The sequence below is a fragment of the Centrocercus urophasianus genome, unplaced genomic scaffold, assembly GCF_019232065.1.
Source record: "Centrocercus urophasianus isolate 14NV4802_14NV808 unplaced genomic scaffold, USGS_Curo_1.0 seq_10, whole genome shotgun sequence".
In the NCBI taxonomy this organism is placed as follows: domain Eukaryota; kingdom Metazoa; phylum Chordata; class Aves; order Galliformes; family Phasianidae; genus Centrocercus; species Centrocercus urophasianus.
The window spans coordinates 28,829,675-28,853,886 of record NW_024884142.1 but is presented as its reverse complement, the minus strand read 5'-3'; the positions used below and the strand labels follow the sequence as shown (position 1 = coordinate 28,853,886).

The 24,212-nt window shown below is 37.8% G+C and overlaps 1 protein-coding gene across 2 annotated transcripts in view; it reads left to right on the top strand.

Annotated features, from left to right (window-relative positions):
* Positions 1-24,212, top strand: part of RNGTT (RNA guanylyltransferase and 5'-phosphatase) — a 189,581-nt gene that overhangs the window by 101,652 nt on the left and 63,717 nt on the right. The gene's annotated exons all lie outside the window — the stretch shown is intronic.

The following is a 24,212-nucleotide window of genomic DNA, read 5'->3' as shown; positions in this document are numbered from 1 at the left end:
ACAACTCCTTTCTGCCTATGAGTAGTTGTTATACTCAATTTCCATGGCAATGTTCATAGCAGTTTGTCTCTTAAATTGCTAGTCATATTGCAAATATACCATCCTATCATATGCTTTATGAATATACTAAAATGTATTGGCAATACACTATTTCTTTTATTTTTTCTGTGACTATACAAGAAATATTTTTATACCAATTCAGTTCTGCTTTGCTTTCTTGAGGTGATTCGTTTTATACCTTTCTTGAAAATCGAAAAACCAGAAAATTAGAAAAACTAGAAAATTAAGGAAAAGTAGCAGTGGAAATGTTAATGAGTAGCATCTAATTAAATTAATTAAGCCTCACTTAATTGAATTGTTAGAATCCTAGATAAAAGTGCTGTGATTTCCGAACACAGTAAACTTCAATGATTTCCTGAGGTAATTCATTCCTCAAGAAATTTGATGATTTCTTACTAATACAAACTCATAACATCCACATTTGTCAGAACACAACCAGAGAGGAGCAGACACTGAGTCATTTTTAGTTCTGAATAGAGTAAGAAAATGCCATAGTGAGGTTTTCTGTGCTTAAATTTCTTCTGTTGTTTTGCTGGTACGTTTAGAGAAGCAGTTGTATGTGCTATTTGCCAAAATTGTTTAACCTGAATTTTTTTTTTTTTTTTTTTTTAAATGGTTGAGTAGATGTCAGTGACTTAAGTCTGATTACCTAAGGGAAGTGTTAATTCTAATTGATATGTTATCTCATTTGTTTGCTTAAGACCTATGGCACCTGATATTCTCTCATTTCCCAGGTGATCAATCTAATTTTCAGTAGCTATCTAAACAGGTTCTTGAACTTCTGTTGTGCACTTTAACCACTGTGCCTGACAACAGCATTAGGCAGCAAAGATCTATTTCTTATACTTTATTATGTGCATTGGTCAGCCTTAGGATTGCCAAAATATCATAATACAATGACGTCTGTATGTACCATTTGAGAGATTGTCTCAAATACTCTCTTTTTAGATGCTGCTAGATGTAAGATAAGATATATTTTGTTGGGATAAGCAGAATCATTAATCGCCAAGGCTTTCAAATTTGATTTTTTGCATAGCTTCTTTGTCTCGAGGTCCTTCCAAGGACCTTGTGGAGAGCACTTCCTTCACACTCCCCACTTTGTCAGGTTGCACATTTTGTAGCTACAAGAAATAAACATTATGTGTATGTATTATAAACAAGAAGCTCAGGTGAGAATACCAAAGCAATTATTCACCCTTAACAAAACGTACCTGCTTTTAATAAGCTTGTATCACACAAATTATCATGGATCAGCTTTGAAAAACAAAACTCAATTTTATCACCAGAAAGAGAAGTCTAGGAAATAGGGGTTGGACTCAATGATCTCTGGAGGTCCCTTCCAACCCCTACAATCCTGTGATTCTGTGAAATAATCTGCTTTGAATCAGTGAGAATTCTATGTTAAATCATCTTAGAAGTCAGTTCAACTCTTGATCCTTGACATAGGCAGCCATGAATGATCGGCTGTCTCCATGGCAGTGCTCCTACTCATCCTGTATCTTACAGAATCTTATCGCTGCTGAGAAGTTGACAGAGTAGTAGGGACTTGCAAACTGGAATGCACAGCGGAAAGTATTTCAGCAACAGTCTGTTTTCTTCATATCCTTGAATTGCTATCAACAAATAGAATACCTCACATACAATTCATCTAACCTCTTTTACTCCAATTGAAAAGACTTTAGGAAAGTATCTGGAAAAACAACCTCGTTGCAGTTGTTTTCTCCCATAACTTTCTTCTCTGCATGCTAGAACAAGACAGCCAACAGGTTTTATTCATTTCAATGAAGATCCTTAATGAAATGTTCTTATTTTTTCTTTGTTGGGGCATAGCAGTGTAGTAAAAACAGTGATTTGTATCAAGCTAAGGCAGAATATTTAGGTAGATCTCCATCCTGCTGTTTTCAGAGTGGGCAATATCCTAATATATCAGGACGATTATCTATAAACCTGAGATTTGAACAAACAGGCTTGTTTTCAGAGAAATGTTGACATGTACGTTCTGGTATCTGGATGGTCAAAGTGCTGTTAATGTTAGACACAGTCTTTAAAAATTAGAATGATATATTTTGCATTGCTCTCACTCGTAATTTGAAATGTTTACTCTTCTGTTCATATACATAGTAAATTTGAAAATGGAGGATCAATATCCAAAATAAGTGACTGAATTTTTGCAGTTATTGGAATACATCTTTTAGTTTGTAACATGTATTATCAGATGAATCTTGAAATGTAGCTGTGTGTATTTGATAACATATTTAGATTGCATACTGTGCAGTACATGCTATGCTCCTTGTCTCACAGAAAGCTGTGCAAGGCTGAGATATCTGCTAAATTATATTCCATTAAAGAGGTACAACAGAACAGTGTTGTGATAATTGGATCTCATTTTGTCTTCTAGTATTTTTAATTTCCTTAGTAATTCCATTTGTCAGCTGTTTTAGTCTTCAACACTTCCAAAAAAATAAAAAGGCCCATAAAAGTGGAGCGTTTGAAGAGTACAAGTCTTGAACTGAGCATGAAAGCTGTCAGTTGTTTTTCAAGAAAATTCCATTCAGTCTTCCACTGAATAATTTAGATATGATTGTATCATGCAGGTTATGTGCTTCTGAGTATAGAGCTGAACGGCACTGCTGGGCTTCATGCCAGAACTGTAGAAGTCAGGTATACAAAGCCAATGAGCACTACCACCATTTTTATTCCAGATAAACGTAGTCTTATTTTCTCTTAATGCTGGTAGTTATGTTTCTGAAATGAAATTATCTTCTTCATGTGGAAGCTTTCCACCAAGACAGTGTGCAGCTGGGATCTGTCTGCTGGTTCATTCTGAAAGGGTAAAAGTGAAAATCTTAGCTGGTAGCATCCTGGACTTCAGAAATGAGGATGTTCTGTGTACTTTGAATTGCCTATTAAAAGAAGCAATTAGTACACTTGCAAGCTGCTATTTGAAAGTTTTGACAAGTTTGAACTGACAAAGTTAGTTTGTTTCCAAACAGTGATCACTGGAAATCCCAAGAAGATCCAACCACTGAAACAAAACGTGTTTTATGCAAAACGGGATTCTCTGGAGAGAACTATCAACTTGTGAAAGCAATTAAAATATGCGTCTTAGGGATTTGTCAGACTGTAAATTGATGTTGCCATTATTAAGTGAAAACATGGCTTCTTCTGCTAGCAATGAAGAAATAAAACAACAGGAGAATAAAAGATAATGCAAAGTAGTTTTGGAAATATTCCATTGTTAATGGAAAATTGAGCACAGGATTCAGCAGGCGTAGGATGAACTCAGAATAGGTGAGAAAGATTTACTATGTGCAGGGTTCTTTGTACAAAATCAACAGTATCTCAGGGTTGTTCCTTTTGTGTCCTGATACATAAAATGTAAAGCTCACAGTTTCTATCTAAATATGTTTTAAATGATGTGTCTGCATTTTGTGATGAGCAAAGTAAACAAGGTTTACTTGGAGAGAAGTGGCAGATGTCAATTTTTGCTAGTTTTTAGGCAGTGTGTTCCTATGCAGTAGTCTTAGCAGTGGAATTAGCTGCAAACTAATATTTTATGTCATTTTTAATATGACAGATGCAGTTACATTTTTTTCATATTTTCAGAAACTTAAGTACTGCAGTCCTGATGCTTTCCTTACTGTTAGAGATTTTGATTTAAGCTTTACATTTCATTGAAATATTTGAACCTGAAAAGATATACGACTCCACTTCTCATAACTTGTATACATGGATCAGAACAATCAGGTAGACAATTTTTGTGAACATTTGTTCAAAACTTCTGCAAGATGCACTGCATTTGTTATGCTTTAAATGTTTATGTAAGACCTAGTATTTTACTTGCAAAAATATCATGGGGAATGTATTTCTTTTTTCCCATGCTTCTACAGATGATCCATTTCAGTTTCTTGAATGTATGGGCATGTAATGTCATCTGACTTTTATCTAGTAACAATCAGAAGCGAAACTTTCAGTGTCGGTCAGATTGGAAAATGCTTGGCAAGCATTGGCGCAGGATGAATTTGGGTAGTAGGTTTTGTCAGTCTCGAGCTGCTTACAGATGCTTCATGAATTGGACCTAATTTGTCAAATAAATTATTCATTGGAAATAATTTGTGTGGATCAGCTTTCTGCGCACGAAGCTGGTCCATCTCTGTGGAGAGCAGCTGCAGTGGACCTAACAGTCTTCAGCAAGTTTTGAGAGTTGCTTAAGTTGGTTGGTAAAAAGTTGGCACTTCTATATAAAGGCAGGTAGCATGGATTACTTAGCTGCAAAGATGAATTGTGCCCTAATATACCATGGCTCCTTCTGTGCAATTCGTGCAAGATATTTGCATATCTGACAACTGTAGTGTGAGTCAGATGGTATAATGGGAAACAGCTATAATATAATTGTTCTTTACTGAGACTTGCCTTATCGCAGTTAATCACTTTGCCCTTGTATTCTGCTTTGGTTTTAACATTAAATGCTTCTGAACTAATACTGTTTTTATTAATACTTTACAGCTACTGGATATATGGAATGTTGCAGAAATCCACTAAAATGAACACTGGTACTAAGCTAATACTACAGCTTGGAGCATGCTAGAAATGAGGGTGGTTAGCTGCCATACCAGGGATGATGTTACCATGGAGAAAGCTTCTGTTTCCATGACATTTGCTTGCATATTTTGCTAGGCCTTCAAAAGAAATATGGTTTTGTCCTCTGTCATGTTTGGTAGATTATTCAATTGTTTACAAAGATCTTCAGTGTCTCTCTGCAAACATACTAATGAACTAAATGAACTGACTTCTTAGGAAGATTGATGGTGACTGGACTGATCAGAAAAAAAAAAAAAAAAAGAGGAAAAAAGTTATTAAAACTTTTAGCATCCAGCAGGCAAGTTGCTTGTTTGTTTGTTTTTAATATTTTTGACAACTATAAATATTTAAATATTCCAGCTCAGTTCTAAACTGGATTAAAGCACTCTGCTTACGTACATTTTGATTAATTTAAAAGAAAATCCACAGCTAGTAAAGAACTAAAGAGGCATATTACTCATTTTAGGTAATGGTTTTATATTATGAGATCTACCGTGTACTGGAGTTCTGAAGAGCAGTAAAATTTTAAATCAAGTTGTGATGTAGTTTACTATTTACGAATCAGTTATTGGCTGAGGAGTGAATTGTAAAAGCCTTTTTTTTTTTTTTCCTTAGGGTGAAGAAAAGGTGATTTTAAGTGTGGAATGTTTGGTAGCTATACATAAGGGAGATGGTTTCCTTACTGCTTTTCCTCAGAACAGTAATTATGGCAGTATCACTAATCTGCCAGCACCTTTTCTGTTTCTCTTCTATTGAAAATTTCTGACTGCAGTCACATGTGTAGTTACAATTACAAGATCGCACAGACTTAAATACAGGTGGGTATAATCCATAGGTGCTTGAATATAGGGAGCTAGGCAGTGGTATTGGTTGGTGAATGCTGCTGCATATCCTACACTCTTTTGCACAAAGGATGCAGAGAGTTGAACACTGTTCGGTCTATTCCATATTCTTTGGCCATCACTAAGACAAAATCACTTGTCTTCTGTTCCTAATGAACAGTTGACTCTTTTTCCCTTTGCTTACCACTCTTCAAATCAGTTTCTAGCATCCCAGAAGTCTTTAATTTTTATTTTTTTTTTCCCAGTTACAAGTGAGAGTCTGAAACTTGAATCCTTTGTGATACCTTCTTGGGGCAGATTATTCTGTCATATGACAGTTTGCAACACTTGTGTGTTATGTGTTGGAGTGTCAACACCTGAGCCAATATCCCTCTGAATCTTGGTTCTTTTCAGACCTTTTCCGTGTTTCACATTTTTGAAGCACAAATCCACAAGCAGCCAAGGGCTAAATAATCTAATCAGTGTAAACATCTAGGAATTGTCTGTCTAATGCAACCACAGTGTTGGTCCAGCTCTGTTAGGATTTTGGTAAATAGGCATTGGTACTTCACGTAATATCCCCTCAGCTTTTATCACAGTCATTTTAATAGGGTTGTTGTTTTGTTTTTTAAAGCCGAGAGGTCTTTGGTTTCCACTTGAGCGTAACTTCTGGATCTCCCATGCCAAAACCATTACCTCTGACTCCACATCAGCTAACTATAAGGTTCAAGTGCTTTGTCCAGACTTCAAATTTGTTTTACATCAAGAAAAAAGTTTTCTGAATTCTTCAGGTCTGTAAAAGTCATGCACTCCTTCTGTTGAGGAGGAATATACTTCTGTATACTACAGAAATGACTTTTATGAGACAGCTTATAAAATGAGCAGGTACTGTTCCCAGTGTCAACAGAGAGGTATGGCTCAATGTGAGTATGTGAGTATGTTATCCTTTGTTGAATTCCTGCTGAATTGGTGACAGGTAGATTTGTTCACTTTGCTGCCATGGCTGTGCCTCTCACTATTCTAAGAATATTTTTGAAGGATTCCATTGAAGTTATTTCACAAATGTGATGCTTTCTCACAGAAATCCAGCTTACAGGCTCAGAGTTCATACAAGCACGCTCGTTGTTATCCCTTTGCATTTTGCTAGCACTTGCGTTGGAAAGATAATGGTGACAGGTACTCCTTAATGTTAAATTTGATTGATCTTGAGGGTGACAGAGTTTGTAAAGTATGTTCCAGACGTTGTTGCTTCCCACTAGAATCAACAATGATGTTTTCTACATTGTTCTCAGCTGTAATAGAGCTAGTCAGCTTTATGTTCTAGAGGAAGGACTCAGTCTTTTTAAGACAGTTGCGAAAAGGATATATGGGAATATAAGTAAGCTGAAAAACCTCTTAGAAATCTATCAGATAAGAAGACAGCTGTTTGTAAAGCTGTTCCAGTTTGTCTGCTTCTGCTAGAGTTGCTCAGTGATCACTCACTGAACATTTCAGTGTTCACTTGATGGATATAGGTAAATTCACCCTATGAAGAACAGTTCACTTGCTTTACAAACACAATTCTGTCTTTTAAATGCATTATACTTCTGCTTATAAAATAGCTGTGCTGAATCTCTCTTTCTGTTCCCCATCATTACTCGTAGCAACGTTAAAACTGCTAAACTTGTTACCATTGTAGTTTGCCAATCATTGTTATCTACCTCTTTCTCTAATGCTCTGCAACTTCAGCTGTTTGCCTGCTAAGAGCATAGCTACATTAACAGTTTGACATGTGGTATAATTAAGGGAGAAGAAACAGGATAGGGGAAAAAGTGGCTGACGCTGAGAGCCATCTGAAACTGTTCTGCCATTGGCAGAATGGAAGATGCCTGCCAGCGGCAGAGAAGCTGGGCAAGGTTCTTTGCAGTTGCTCAGTCCCATTCTTCAAAGCCGAACTTGTGTTATGTGTCCAACCAACATTTGTGTTGTGTCAATAGTGAAGGGGTGAAAAGTCTTATGTGGCCAAATCTGTTGTTTTGTAGTGTTTTCAAACTGGTTATGGGACAAGATGAACAACCAATGTCAGAACCACTACTTTTAATGTGAGAATACCCCTCTCTGTGGACAGCAACTAATCAAGTTCTCTGAGTGGCTTCTTTTAATACAGCCTAAACTTCTTTTCCATCATTGCAGTGCTCAGAAAACAGTTCTGCCATACAAATTGTTGGCAGTTTCCTAGAGCCGCTGACTTCCTTGTTCCTAAGTCAGAACTGCAAGGATTAATTTCTCACCAAGAGTGGACAGGCCTCTTCCATTTTCTCCTATAGTGTGCCCTTCCCCCCCCCCCCCCATAGGAGGAGTTTTCCTTTCTCATTATCCAAATTGCTCTCCTCAAAATGCAGTTTTTAATTGCATTGGTTTTGTAGCAGACCGCTTAAAAGAGAATATATGTGCTGGTGTATTTTAGGGTACCTTTTTTTTTTTTTTTCTGTTTTTCAACTCCAAGCATTCCAGCCAGCTTGCTACTAGGAAAGCCAAAGGATTGTGGAGTACATGCTGTGTTCCACTGGTTAGATTTTACTCTTTTGATCTTGAGAAAATTGTATAACTATTTCCTTGTGAAACCAAGGGTATAAAATACACTTCTTTCTATTTTAATCTAGGTACATAATGATTAATTCTGTATAATTAAAACTCATCATTTTATAATTTATGTATTAGAATATATAGTTTAGAAGGCAAATTTCTGTTGTTTCTTTTAAAACACTGCAAGATTCAGTATTCTAAGCAAGACTCATGAATATTTAATTCAAGGAGATTTGTAGCCTTGTAAAATGTAATAAGCTAACTCTTAATGACAATTTTGTGTAATGTACATTTGGCAACATGTAGAAAAAATGCTGCTGGCAATTCTGTGTATCATCTTTCATGCATGTCTGTTCTGCTCTAGGGACTTTTTCGCTTCGGAATTAAAGAAGAGAAATTAGACTGTGTCTGAGATCAGCATGCTGCAATTTCTTAGTTTGTACTTGTACGTCTCCCCTTATGTTCACATTAGCTTACTGTCTGCCTCTTGATGTAAGGCTGCTTCTTTTCTGAGATTGACGTTCCTGACAAAGTAGCTTGAAATATATGTTTGCATCTTCTGTTTAGCGTTGGTAATTTTCATTCATCTTCATGAGCTCTGTAAGGTGATTTCCTAAAACATTCCTAGTATTCTAATGCTCACTGTAGCTTGGGAAAAATGTTAACAAAACTGATGTTCTGATGAAGCCTTAAATTCTCAGGTTGTAGCTGCTGCAAATGTGGTCTCTAATACTGATAAATTATCCAACTTACAAATCAGGTTATCAAAGTGAGCCATCCAAAAGTACTGTTTTATTTCTTGGAGATTGTTCTGTTATAACAAGGTTGCTTTTGTTGGAAGATGTCAAGCAGTGAATGCTTCCTGCTGATCGAGTCTGGTGTTAGTGAGATTTCCAGGAACCTTTATTCACAACCTGGCAATCCATAAAGAAATCAATTCCTGCGTCCTCTGAGAAATGAACTTCTCTCTGTCTACTGTAAATTCAAGTGGATGCATTGAATGTTGAGTTGGGGCAAAGGTAATGAAACTGAATGGACAGAAGGGAGATTGAGACCATCAGCCTTTAAGAAATGAGAGGAGTTTTAGGCTGATGCATCACAAAATCTGACCGTGTGAAAATAAAACCAGTAAAGTTTACGAAACTATTGATATAATGAAGAAAGCACCCTTTGCAATTTATAGGATGAAAATTAATGTATTTTCCTATATCATTGGTTTCATTCAAGTTTTTTTCACAGGAATATTGTGGTATGAAGAATAGGAAGGAAGATGATGATCCTGAGACTCTTTCATAGGTTATTTCACTGGGAAAAGGTGAATTGCTTCTTGTAGACCAGAAAGAAAAGGGGGAAAAAAAATGGAATGGGGCTAGGAGTTCTTCTGTGTTAGCTTGGCTTTCCCAACAGTCTTCTTCATCTTTATAATCATAGAATCATAAAATGGCCCGGGTTGAAAAGGACCTCAAAGATCATCTAATTTCAACCCCTCTGACATGGGCAGAGTTGCCAACTGCTAGACCAGGCTGCCCAGAGCCACATCCTCCAGACTTGCCTTGAATGCCTGAAGGGATTTAATTTCTCTATCTGTGAATTAAGAGATAATGTCTCAAACAGACCTCAGTAGATGAAGATGGATAGAGTCATGTTAAACGGAAAGTGGAAAGAGATTATTAATATTTAAAATTTGAAGAATTATAAACAAATGCAATATTTTTAATGAGATTTTTGTTTGTACACCGAAAATGTATCAGCTCAGCCTTGCTGTGATTCCTAGGAATGTGGCTGACAAAAGGGTTTTCTGTTTTGTTTCACAGTCCAAGCTGTGGCATGTCAGTTGAAACACTGCATTTCTATTAAGTATTAATAGCTAATTAAGCCTGAAAGAATAGCAAAAAAATGAGCAATATTAGTGATGTCAAGTGCTTTTATTTAAAAAGCAGTTGTGTCTTATAAATATGTATTAATATGTATGTATTACATTGGCTTTTCATGCTCAGTTACTCTTCTTAAACATAGAGAGCAAGGCATGATTTAGTTTTTGTGAAGGAAGTGCCTGAATACTACCTGTGTCAGTGAGGGTGGGCAAATGGCAGGGAGTCCTGTCCTCTGAAGTTAAGCATGTAAAGATGTAGGGAGCTTTGTATACTCACCTTTCTATGCTGGGAGAAGCACAGGGTTTGGAGGCTTAATAGAGAGCTGCTGCACTAAGCACCTAGAACTCCACGGTCTCTGTTGCGCCTAGGTTAGACCAAGTTTTACTTCTTATCATCTGCTTAAAAAAAATATCTGAAGGTGAAAGTAATTATAATCTTAGTACCAAGTGAACTCTTGTAATTTTTAGCAATAATTGCATAAGTTTTCAGAAAGAAAATGGTTTCCTGATGGCTCGAGAGAAGTGTCTTATTCTTTAAGGAGAAAAAGCGGATAGAAAGGAAGAAATTTCAGTCCAAATTTCATAAAATCTTTGATGGAAGGGTGAAAGTTTAGCCCATCTCTTACCAGTTCTGGTCAGTAGTTTCAAATTATTTAGATTCTTATTTCTGCGTTGTGTTTATAGAATCATAGCATCACCCAGATTGGGAATCTACTCCAACCAACCAACCATCCACCACGAATATATCCCTCTAAACCATGTCCCTCAGTACAACATATAAACGTTTCTTGAACAGATCCAGGGATGGTGACTTCACCTCCTCCCAGGGCAACCCCTTCCAGCAGCTGACTACTCTTTTGAGGAAGAAATTTTTCATAATTTCCGACCTGCATCTCCCCTGGCTCAGCTTGAGGCCATTCCCTCTAGTCCCATCAGTGGTTACATGGGGGAAGAGGCTGATCCCCACCTTGTCACAACCTTTCGGTTATCTAGAAGGAAGAAATATTAAAAATGTAAGGCTTAGTGAAAAATTATGTAGATTTGATTTATTTATTTTTTTTTTGTTACATTAATTTCTGTGTAAGTCTATTAGTGATTTTACAGCTTATTTTGAAAAAAACAAAATCATCAGGAGAAGTAAATGTAGTACTATGCTGTAGTCACATTGGCACACTGTTAACAGATTACACCGTGGCTACAACTTGCTGTCACCTCAGTTCAAGTGATGCAAAGTGAAATCAGCAGAACGAGGTAAAGAAAGCAGCAGAAAACAAAGTGAAACATCGGTTGTTTGCATTATTGCCTTAATTTTTCCAGGAGGCTTGTACAGCCCGTACTTAAAGAGTCAGTGAGTTGTAGGTGGTATATATTTTATATAAAAAATAATTAGTAGCAATCTAAAAACTACCTTGAGCAGCAGATATGGAAAATGATGATTTCCTTTGACCAAGAGAAGTATATTGTCAGTGCATTTCTGTTATCACAATGGCAGGAGAATGTAACTTTCTACAGTTACTTTAATTTCCCTGTGTTCAAAATACTGAACTTAGGATTGATGGCAGACACCATTTGGTCTACTGTGGGTCACAAATATTAGCCAACGATTTGAAGCTGTTTATTTGTTCTGTTTTGCTTCAGGCAAAATGTTGATGTTTCTAGTTTGAGTTCGTAATATTAAGTGGAAGGATGACTACAAATGGGAGTGTATGAGAATAGGTTTCTGCTGTTTGCAGTGTTGTGCTGGAAAAAAAAAGCCACGAGCAGTGAGTAATTTTGTAGCTGCTGTATTCTGATGACTGTAAACATGTATTTTTGGCTGTTAACTGAACTTAATTTATCAAATATTAAAAGGATTAATATGTAAATGAAGTTAGTTATGAAGAAAATTTGATCACATTTTTCTCTTTGCTTAATGGAATATTAAGAAAAGCCATTAGTATAGTTATGAAACAAGATGTTTAATGGAGCTTGAGGTAAATTAAAGTGCAAGAGTAGGGGACATCTAGCGCAATAATGACCAAAATGTCCAATATAAATATTGCATTAACTTGATATTGAGAGTCACCTCTGGAAAAAGTAATTGAAAAATAACTGCTAAAATATTAACGGTATAATTTCTGCATACAGGTTAACTTTCTAAACCTTATTTGCATTCAAGTGCTAAAATCCTTAGTGCGAAACATAATCTAACACTATTTAAATGAATTTAGATGCATAGTAGCATCGTATTTTCCTTTTCAGTACGCTCTGACAGTCAGGCTTAATATTTTAGAAGTCATTTTGATTATAGCGTTTTTCTTTCTACTTCATATAGTTTCAGTTCATGTTTTCACGGGAGACAAAAAATTTTTCACAGTAGAACTTGCTACTTCTGACTAACCAGTGTTCATGGATTAAGAAGCATCATTCCTTGATAGCATTTCAACTTTCCAATGGAAAAATTTTAGGAATACACCTAATCTAGTGTGTTATTTTATTTCATGTTATTTTCTTATTTATCTTACTTTTTAAAGTGGAGGAGTGGAAGAGTATACACAGATCTCCTTGAGTACATGGAGTTAAAGCAGTGTTGTGACTTCACTGTCAAGTAATGAGTCATTTAAAACTTTGTTATCATCGGTTGGCTGTGTCATCCTTTTGGCTTAGTTGTGGATGTTAAATGATTTGAACTTAGCCAAGGAAGCTGTTTTTTCATCTTTTTTATGAGCTTCAAAAGTTATGGTCTACAAATTTGCTTTCTGTTATGTCACAACAGTTATTGTAATATGTTTGGAATTCATTAAGAACCTTATATTAAAGCTGATCAAATATTTATGAAGCATCAGCATGTCTCTGTATTCTGTTCAATTTACTGAGCCAGGTAAAAAGCTGAAGTTTAGAGAGGATGTGTGTTGACTTTTAAGGTGGCTCGAATCAGTAATTTAAAACACTGAGCATTAAAAGAAGCATTTTTGATTTTCTGTGATTTGTAGCTAAGAGGGTTTTGGTTTTTGGGTTGATATTTTCTTTTGCTGTTCTTGTTTTTGAAAGAGCAATTTACTTTTGTTATCATCTTCAGATAGAGCCTCACGGCCATCTGTCTGTGCTTAGACGCAGGTTGTGGTGGGTGATGGGTTTGATGCAGGGTTACTGAAGTGTTTGCATGAAGCTGGAAAGGGTTTGGGTCGTTTTTCATAGCGGTATAAATTTTGTATCCATTTTGTGTGTCCCTGTATTTTCCTTTCAGTGTTTAAATTTTTCTATGTTGTCTTGACCATGAAAATGCCTTTCACAAAGTGACAGATGTTCAGAAAGTACCGGTGTTTACCCAACAGTTTTTGCCCCACCTGATCACTCTTAAGAGTACTCAGAAATGTCATCTTAGAGTCTTTCCTTTATAACTACAGGGACAAGTGAGTCATATTTATAGAGAGAGAAAAAACGCTCAAAAAAACCCTCTCCAAAACAACAACAACAACGGGAAGCCTGCCTGCTCTAAAATTTCAAGAGATTAGACAGATATGATGTCAAGCATCTTCACAAAAGACCTTATCCTTTGTCTTCCAGACTGTCAACAAGCAAGGTAGCTGTGCCTGTTGTATGAGGGATAACCCTCGCAGGTGATTCACTGATCACCAGTTGATCACCACCAAACACCATGAACGCTATAGCATACAATGTAGTTTGCCTTCACCTTCAAGGATATGAGTTAGGAATGAGTTTCGTATTCTGGAAGCAGTGTCCTTGTAAAGTCTGTTTGCTTTAGACATTATTAAGAGAAGCAGGACTTTCTCCACCACATGGTGATCAGCCTGCTATTTATATTTCTTTCATCCAGTTCTGAATGTCCTGCACAGTATGAAGTGGGAAAAAGCATTGACACATTTACCTGTCAGTAACCAAGACACTTCTGGTGCCCTTTTGTCTATTTTTTTTACCAGAGGAAATAGGATATATGGGGAAGAGTGGAGCATCACAGTGATAGATTATGAGGAATATGAAGATACAAGGTATCTGTGTGGGCGCCTTGAAAAACAGAAGGAGTTGGAACTGCAATAGGAGGCTAGAAGGGACAGAATACAAATACTTTTGGAGGCTGAGTCACAGATTAGCTGCCAGTGGAATAACTTCTTTCCTCATGTAGATTTTAGCGTATTTCTTTGAGGGTTTTTTTTTTCTTCTGTTTTAGTGGAAGGTTGACAAAAAAGATGTGTTAAAATGAATGATGTGGACGTATTTTGGATTTATTTTTAAACTTCTGTATATGTATATGGTTTTCTGCATGTTTGTGTATGTGCACATTTTTGTGTGTATGTGTGTAGCCATGTTATAATTTCTAACTTCTTCAGTAATCTTGCCAGGTTCCCAAAAGGTCAGTAATATAGGCTAACCTGGGTCATTTAATCTTGAGACAGTGCTTCAATACAGCTAGTTGTGGTCTGTATCTAAGAGCAACTGTACTAACTAACTACACAGCTGAGGTTATCACTCTGACAACTTGTATTTTAATGCAGTGCAAATGAATACAAAATACTTAAATGTCTTCATTGTTGTGTCGGGTTTTTTTTTTTTGTTGTTTTTTTTAAATATTTCTATATTCTTAAGCAGTGAAAATAACATTGGAACATAGTAGGTTCAGTTCTGTTGCCTACTCTTCAAAGGCTGACAAAATTATGAAAATGCATGCATACATTAACCAAATTGAAAATTACCTATGCAGTGACAGTCAGGCTTAATCATTTTGTCTTCACAAAGGGAAGTAATTACATGGAGAGCTTGTCTTCAGCCTAAGCTAAGGCATTACAGGATTCAGAGGCACTTGCTGTAGAAATAAGCACGTTTTTAATCTCAACTGTAATAAATGATCATGGTGATCTCCCTAAGTACATGTTGTTTCTTCATTGCTTAGTATGTGTCAGGAAGATGTGATGTAATTTAAATAGGAATTATAAGCATGATTTTCAAATTCCTCTGTCCTATATGCAACAAAGAAGACTCAATGATCCCACTGATACTTTTGTCTTAAAAGTCTACGAATACGCAATTGAATTAATGGCTGTCTTTCATCTTGTGGTTTCTTGATTCATTGAAGTGACTTATTCACACATTCTGCCAATATTAGCAACTTCTCTTTCTTCAGCTCATCTCTCGATCAGATCTGGCCTGAAACCATTGATTACAATTGATCCCTTTGGTTCTTTAAAATGATGCGGGGTCTTCAGTGCAAGAAAATTAATACACATTTTTTGTAATTGTTCGGTCTTTATATTTACACAGCTATATGCAAACTATTGGATTGGGCAGTGGCTACCATGTGAATATTAAAAAGTATGAGAATAAAGTAGAGCTCTTCAGAAAAAACATTTTTGAGTGAGTTTGAGGAGCAGATTTGTTGGTGGTATTGGTTTGCAATAGTTAACTTTTTCCATTCAAGTGAAAGCCTTCACATCATGTTGAATACCAAATTGTTTGCAAACTGTTTAGTTAAAACATAGAAAAATATTGGTGACAGAAATGGATAGATTTCACAACATAACAAATGCCTTGCTGTTTGTGAACTTGGAAGTATTCTAGTATATTTTTAAAATACATTTAGTGTCTTTATCCTGGTAAGAATGACTAAATATCGGAATAACATTTTTTTAATCATTGAAGTTTCTTCTTGGTGTTAAAATATGAACTAGCAGGGTAGCTTTTGAAATGTTAATTATCAGGTACATAAAGATTTATATTTCATATTTGAGAGCCATTACTTATAATGTATTTTCAGTGTGGTTAAGCTGATGTCATGTGCAGCGTGGCAAATGACATTTGATGGTTTAAAAGAACTTAAATAGATGCCTTGGTTAACCCCACTCCCTTCTATACTCTTGTCCCTTCACAATGGTACCCTTACTTCTCGGAGGCAGGCATGGATTTTCAAACAAATCTTCCCTGATCCTGTTGTACCCTCTGGATTTCTTGCAGGGCTGGTTCTGAATGGTATACAGTAGGGAAGTGCAGATGACAAGTGTCAGCACTGTGCTGTTTGGGAAAATGAAAAGAGCTGGGTTATTTGCTTGCTTCCTGTCATTTGGAGGTGGAAAGCTGAAAAAGCCTATGCTAGATGCTCCTGCTGCACTTAAGGAGAATGGCATTTAATAAGGATTTGAGAGATAGAGCTGACTTCTTAGACTGCTCGATAGTGAGGTACTCTTGTGAAAGAAATCTTTTCTGGATAAGACAAGAACAGAATCAGAATCACACAGAATCTCCAAGGTTGGAAAAGACCTACAAGATCACCCAGTCCAGCCATCTACTTGTCACCAATAGTTATCACTAAACCATATCTCTCAACACAATGTCCAACCGTTCCTTGCACACCTCCAGGGTTGGGGACTCCACCACCTCCCTGGGCAGCCCATTCCAGTGCCTGACCACTCTTTCAGAAAAGTAGTATTTCCTGACGTCCAGCCTAAATCTCCCCTGGCGCAGCTTGAAGCCATTCCCTCTAGTTCTACCACCAGTTACATGAGAGAAGAGGACGACCCCCAGCTCCCTACAACCTCCCTTCAGGAAGTTATAGAGAGCAGTAAGGTCCCTCCTGAGCCTCCTCTTCTCCAGGCTGAACATTCCCAGCTCCTTCCGCTGCTCCTCATAAGTCCTGTGCTCCACACCCCTCGCCAGCTTTCTTGTCCTTCTCTGGAGGTTCCAGAGCCTCAGTGTCTTTCTCGCAGTGAGGGTCCCAAAACTGGACACAGCACTCGAGGTGTGGCCTCACCAGAGCTGAGTACAGGGGGACAATGCCTTCCCTGTTCCTGCTGGCAGCACTGTTTCTGATGCAAGCCAGGATGCCATTGGCCTTCTTGGCCACCTGGGCACACTGTCGGCTCACGTTCAGCCGAGCATCAATCAATACCCCCAGGTCCATTTCCTCTATGCAGTCCTCCAGCCACTCTGCCCCAAGAAGCCTGTAGCGTCGCCTGGGGTTGTTGTGGCCAAAGTGCAGGACCCGGCATTTGGCCTTGTTGAACCTCACCCCATTGGCTTCAGCCCAGCCATCCAGCCTGTCCAGATTCCCTCTAGGGCCTCGCTACCCCCAGGTAGATCAACACTTCCAGCCAAGTTGGTGTCATCTGCAAACTTACTGAGGGTGCACTCAGTGCCCTCATCCCGGTCATCAGCAAAGATATTGAAGAGGACAGGCCCCAGCACAGACCCCTGGGGAACACCACTAGTGACCGGTCGCCAGTTTGGTTTAGTTCCATTCACCACCACTCTCTGGACCAGGCTTTCCAGCCAGTTCCTCATCCAGCCAAGAGTGTACCTGTCCAACCTTTCACTTGGTCATGCCACCACCTCTTCCTAGGTCTCTCCTAGTCGCTAGGAGAACTGATCCTTTTTTTTTTTGTGTCTAGACTTCTGGCTGAAGTTATTCTGTCTCTGAGGTGTATGTCTTCATGGTGAGTCACCAACACCTCACAGCCCAGATTGCCTGCCCATAATGCAGTCCCAGAGATTAACTCCACTCTTCCTCCTCCGGAATACTGAGCAGGAAAGTTTATACTATGTGATAGCTGAAAGCAGCTGCCTCAAGAGAAACTTCATCCGTGCTCTGGGCAGTTAACATCTCCATTCCCTGGGTTTTCATCTTTCTGCTGAACCATCCGTTGAATACAAATGCTGGGACAATGCACAGCTTTAGGCAAAACCTAAAATTGAGTGGGAAGAATATCTGCAGCTAATGAGAAATGTGTCAGCAAAAGTAATTTGGATAACTGAACTGTATTCTCTGAGGGTCAGCCTTTCTCATAACTTGCAGGGAGGGGAAAAAAAGAGTTACCTCCTCCATGTACACATATGGAGGAAGGACAAATAGGACTAATTATTCTTGGGACAGGGAAGGGGCTTGGGGTTCAACGTGACGAAGAAGCCACCAGTTTGTGTTTATGTGAATCACTGGATGCTAACAAAAACTTATTCCTTATGACCTGTGTTGACCTACCTGAGAATATGAGATTTGGAAGCTTTTTGATTCTGCTGGTTATCCTGATCCAGATAAGCTTTCCTCTCATAGCGCAGACTGACAAGTCCTAACTGGCCAAGTTCAGTTTGTAGGAGATGGAGGTGGGTGACATTAGAAGGGGAGGTTGTGAAACGGTGAAAAGAAAGGGACTGGTGTTCTTCTGGGAGAAACCTAGATTTTGCAGAGATCTTAATTGTAAAAATAGTAAGAAAAATATTATGAAGGTGGAAGTAAAGTTGGGTGAATGCTAAGAGAGTAGCAGAGTTGCAAAAATTTGAGGATTTGTGGTTGATAGCCAGCTGGAGGGCTCAGTCACTGTGACTTTGAAAGGACTGCAGGACGCCTTCTGGTCCAATCCTGTAAAGCTATTTTAGTTAGTTTCTGATTTATTAATCTATATTTTTGGATGCGGAATTCTAATTTTTGTGGTTAGACTAGACGGAAAAGATAGACTGAACTGAGAGCTTTGTATTTGAAATGATACGTGACCTGATAAGTTTTAAAACTAGTCGTGTACATGCGTATTTGGGGGGTGTTGTGGAGGATATCTTGCTATGAATGCTATATTTAAAATGCTAGGGAGTAGTTCGATCTCAGACAGATTGCTTCACATTTTGTTTTGGAAATGGAATACAGAAAATCTTCAGGCAGTACAGGTCTGCAGTATGCAATGATTCATCTAAGGTGAAGTTTTCACATACTTAACAAGCAGAATTCTTGTTTGGCTCTGGCTCATATTTGAAGAAGTTGATTTAGCATTTAACATTCAAATTCAGGAACTTACTACTGCTATATTATGTGTATGAACTCAGCCACTGCAAAAATAAATTCTGGGAAGGGCATTCATTTTGGCCTTTGGATAAATTCTCATTTTAAGCCGGATTTTTGTGAATTTCTGCTTCTCTTGATCTGGTAGTAGAAGTCTGGAGACTGTATAAGCTGTTCTTGAAATCTGATTGCTCATCTGTGTATATGTTACAGAAAAAATCTTGTAAATTACTTGTTGTTACCTTTATCAGGTATTCAACGTTAGCAATTCTACTAAGGAGTAAGAAACATTATTTGTCAGTTGTTGATACCAAGTGTAATGGTCAAAAGATTTTCTTTTTCCAGGAAAGGTCTCTTTGGCTAATTTGAACAATGTCAGAGATTGGTTTTGGATATATTTGAATAATAGAACAAAAAGTTTAGCTGAGTCTCGTTTTATGTTGTGCTGATTCAAGAGGGAAAGGCAAGAAATGTAGCTCTATCTTAAATAACAAATCCCCCTCAATTCCCCTTTAGGCATGCCAGCCAATTAATTTTTTAATTAAACTTGAGTTGAAATTGTGAATATGGAAGTGCAATTACAGGTGTGCAGATATATCCTGTCAAAACATTGTTTTTCATTAGTGATCATGGGAAAATTTATCTTGTCTATTCTGAAGGAGGTTTTGTGTTTGAGTTCTAGGGTTCGTGTAGGCCCAATTTTCAAACCTATTCTGGTCCCTCTATTTTCATCCCTTGCTTCTTCTGTGTCAACTGCACCACTCAACCTAGTGCAGGCGCATCCATCCTGGGACCCAGCGTAGCCTGCCGTTTGGCCTACCTCCTGGCAACAGCTCTTCCTTGCCCAGTGACCATGTGCACACCCATTGCTCACAACAACCAAAAATTGGTGTGTGATCAGCACCGTCTGGGTCATGGGGAGGATGCAGTGCAGTGCTAACTCAAGTTATGGCAAATGTATGCCTTTCAATGCTCACAGACCTGTGAATAATGAAAAATGTGCAGCTGTACTTTCTGTTTTGATACAGGAATTTGAGAAGAAGCTTCAAGATGCACAAAAATCATCAGTTTATGTTTGCAACTCCATTTTCAGTTGACATAAATGTATTACTTGCAGATTTTCGAATGTAATGTATAGAGTTGCAATCAGATATTCAGCTCAAAATTTTGATCACGTCTCTTTCCTTGACTTCTATAAGACCTCTCTTGACAGAGAAAAATGTCCCTCACTTCACAGTCAAGCCTTGATCATGTCATCACTTTTGGCACTATGCACATTTGTGAATAACTGTTGTCAAGGATGAAGTACAGGAACAGTAAAACTTCATAAAAAATCTCTGGTGAGCACCTTAAGAACTCACAGAATTACAGCCACTGCCATTGAACCAGACTGATGCATTAATTTCACAAAAACGAGATCAAATATCCTACTAGTACTTATTTTACAAGGGCTGCTCCAAAAGTAGTGCCTGCTATTTTATTGTATTGGCTTACTACATCAGAGGCAGGTGTTGGTGGTATGACAGTAGAGACTGAACTTTTCCATCAAGATCCTGTTACATTTTGTTGCCTTGCAACAGATCACAACAGAAGAGCAATCTGACCTAGTGGTGTCTGACATGGAAGTGTGTATGAAGCAAAGGTGTGTCATTTAATTCCTCTATTCAAAAAAGAAAAATTGCACCCACTGTCATTTATTGACACTTGCCAAACATTTCTGGACACCGAACAGTGAATGTGTGAACACCGTAGTGCACATCAGCAGTGGTGACAGCAGCAGTGAATCACCTGTGCTGGTGCAGGTTTTGATGAATGTGGTATGCAGGCCCTTGTTCGTCTCTGGTGATAATGCATAGCTATGCTGACAACTATGTTGAGTGCTTTGTTTCTGAAAATTTGCTCTATCAAGCAAAGTTACTGTGCTCATTACATCTGTTGTAGTTTCCATGGAAATAAATAGGAGGTATTGCTTTAAAAGCAGTCATGTATATGTGGCCCAAGGCGATTCCTCTTCATTCACTGTGATCAAGGTGAGGCAAAAGGTTGGACACTCATGGCTTAGCGTCATAGAATCATAGAATTGATCAGGTTGGAAAAGACATTAAAAGTCATCAAGTCCAACCACAACCTAACCAAACTACCCTAACTCTAACAAGCCTCTGTTAAATCATGTCCCTAAGCAACACATCCAGACAGTTTTTAAACGCATCCAGGGATGTGTTGTAAGCCACCTCCCTAGAGAGCCCATTGCAGTGCTTAACAACCCTTTCTGTAAAGAAGTTTTTCTGATATCCAACCTAAAGTTACCCTGGTACAACTTGAAGCCATTTCCCTGTATTCTGTCACCAGTGAGAAGAGGCCAGCTCCGCTCTCACTGCAATCTGAAGAGGGCAATAAGGTCTCCCCTCAGCCTCTTCTTCCCTGGACTAAACAGCCCCAGTTCCTTCAGTCTCTCCTCATAGGGCATATTCTCCAAGCCCTTCACAAGCCTTGTTGCCCTTCTTTGGACCTGCCTTGGCACCTCAATGTCCTTTCTGTACTGAAGTGCCCAAAATTGAACACAGTACTCGAGGTGGGGCCTCACCAGTGCTGAGTACAGGGGCAGGATGACTTCCTTAGTCCTGCACACCACACCATTCCTGATGCCAACATCACATTCCTGATCCAAGCCAGGATGCCATTGGCCTTGGCCACCTGGGCACACTGCTGGCTCATAGCAAATCAGCAAACTTGCTGAGGGTGCGCTTGATCTCACTGTCATTGATAAAGATGTTAAAGAGCACTAACCCCTAGAGGACACCACCATGCATAGCTGGCCTCTACCCGATCAAAGATTCTCTGACCACAGTTTTCAAATGTTAATTCAGGATTTCAGTTGCCAGGAGTCTGAGAGGACAGTTTATGTTCTTTTGTGTTAAGGAGAATTCAAATTCTAAGTAAGTCAAACTTTTTCAAGATTTACATTCCGGGCAGAAACAAATCCTCCTGTTTATGACTAAAAGAAAATGTTTAGTAATCTTGAATGCAAGGCAGTTCAAATTGATCTTTTGGATGAAACATGGGAAGTTTTTCAATTGAGCCTGGTAGTCCTGAAGACTGTTAGCTTCTCTTAAAAGCAGTGATATGTAAAGAGATGGTTTGGACTGATACATTAAATCATCTGGGATTGTTTTCTAGAGTCAATTAGACTGGATCTAGTCTTAACAGCTCATAAGGTCTCAAAAATATGACCTGTAGCTTAAATAGAAATTGATTACTTGAGTATGTATTAGTAAATCCATCACGGCAAATGCTCCAGTAATCTTGCCCTGGAAGATTATTGCAAGTCGATAACCTAGAAGCTATGCCACTCAGAGGCTTAATAAAAGGTTTTAGTGTTTAGATGTGATTGACAGATGACACTTTTATGGAGTGATTGAAGACCTCAGTCGTGTTTAAAAAGTCAGGTGAACAACCACCGAGAGAAATCTTCTGCACCGCAAAACCAACACCTGTTCCAACAACTTCAGCTGCTCAGCTGTACTCTGTGTTCCTTGGTGCTTGCTCTAAAATTTGCTTCATAAATTAAATTTTTGCCCTGTGGAGAAATTTCTCATAAATGGAAATGTTCCTCGCAGTTTTTATTCAAACTAAGTAATGAATACCTAGTAGTCTTTTGCCAAATCAGAAGACAAGTGAGAACAACAATAATTTCTTTGCAAGCTTTGTATGCAGTATTATTATTCCCAGAACGTACCTTAAAATTCAATTCCGTATTCTTGTAATATCAGGTATGAGAAAATTGCAGAAAAAATTGACTGACAAAGAGATTTCAGTGCCATTCACCTCCACCGTAATTTTCATTTTCGGTGCATGCAACCAGTTGAATATATTCTAAAATAGTCGTCTTTTCCCTAAAATGGAATGTAAGCTATTTAAAATATATTTGAATATACAATCTGTGTATAAAAATGATCATCTGAAATGATTAAGTGGTTTCTTGAGATTATTATTTTTTTTTGTTGCCTTATCCATTTAATATCAATAAGTACATATGGCATGAAAATCTTTAAAAAAAAAATCTTTAAAAAAATTAAATCTTCATGCCTGCATTGTGTAAGACTTTTAATTTGCAAATTTAAATGAAAAAAAAATTAAAAAGCTAAATGCATTTCATTATGGGCGCATGGAGAACAGACAGAGAAGTGAGGGAGAGCTGATTGAGGCCAGCAGGATGAAGAAAACTAAAAGGTTACTGAAATATTTATTTATTTATTTTTTAAGGTTCTTAAAGTATAGCTTTTTAAAGTCCATATTTTTGGTTAATGAGTGCAGTCAACCAACTCTTCTCAAATAGTTACTGCTGTTACAGGCTAGAAATCATATAAAGGGGAATAAAGTGGGAAGAGAAGCTTAAAAACAGACATAACTTTAATATAGCACTCTATCTTACTGTTTTTCTGATTCAAGTGAAACAAGGATGTTTGATTTGGTTTGGCAAGAGTTTTAGACTTGAGGGATGACTGGGGAAAGTTGCTTTCCAGTAGACAATTTTCAAATAGAAGATGGCTGGAAGGAGTAAAAGAAAAGACATTGAAAGAGAACAGGCATAGATAAAAGGTGTTAGAAACCTCTTCTGCATGTTTTCCTGATGTCCAAGATAAATGATTTAAATTCTATTCAGATTTTGAGGGGGTGGTTCTGGAGATATTCACTTCAGAGCTACAAAAGATTAGAATAGTAAGTTGGGTAGGCAACTCCAGTACCAGCATCTGAAAGCTGTCTCTGGTATCCTGAATAGCAACGCAAACAGAAAGCCTGAAGCCATCAGTCTCAGATAGTCTGGGGCTGTGGTCAAGAAATTGGTAAATGGAGTTTAGACAGCCATGTTCAGTTTTGAAAAAAGAGCTTTCAGTCGGTTATTTTTGTCATGTTTCTGCTATGCATGACTAACACTGTTTGGAGCTGATTTTGGTTTCAGCTTGGAGAAGTAAAGCTTGCCTTGCTATTGTCTAGCAAACATCACACAGCCATTTTATGAAGAAGTAATGAGAAAGATACAATGCATTTATTTTGGAAAAGATAAGTGTCCATTCTTTTATCAGAGAAAAAAAAAAGAAAATTCTTTCTATGCTTTTTGTCACTTTTAGTCTAGAGCTGTTACATTTATCATCAGTAAATTGAATATTTTGTAAATATTTAACAAGATCTGGGTGTAGTGAATGAATGGTGGTCACTGTGTTACCTACCAAAAGACACCTGGCATTCTTGGTTTTGTAGGTTTGTTTTTATGAGGTAAACTTAAAATGGTCTTTCTCATTGAGAATTGCAAAGAATCTAAAACTAAAATTTCTCATCTTGTATGTATCCAGTTTTTTTCTTTTTCCCTGTCCATGCTAATTCTGATTTACTCCAGTGCCATGAGTGATATCCAAGTAAGGAAAAGTTTAGCTGCCTTGACTGTCACTATTAGTTGACGATGAACAGCATGGCAGCTTAATTAACTGAAGTAGATGATAAAAGAGACCATGCTAAAGCAAAGGTCTTAATTTAAGAGAAAATTGCTCTTTTATGATAAATA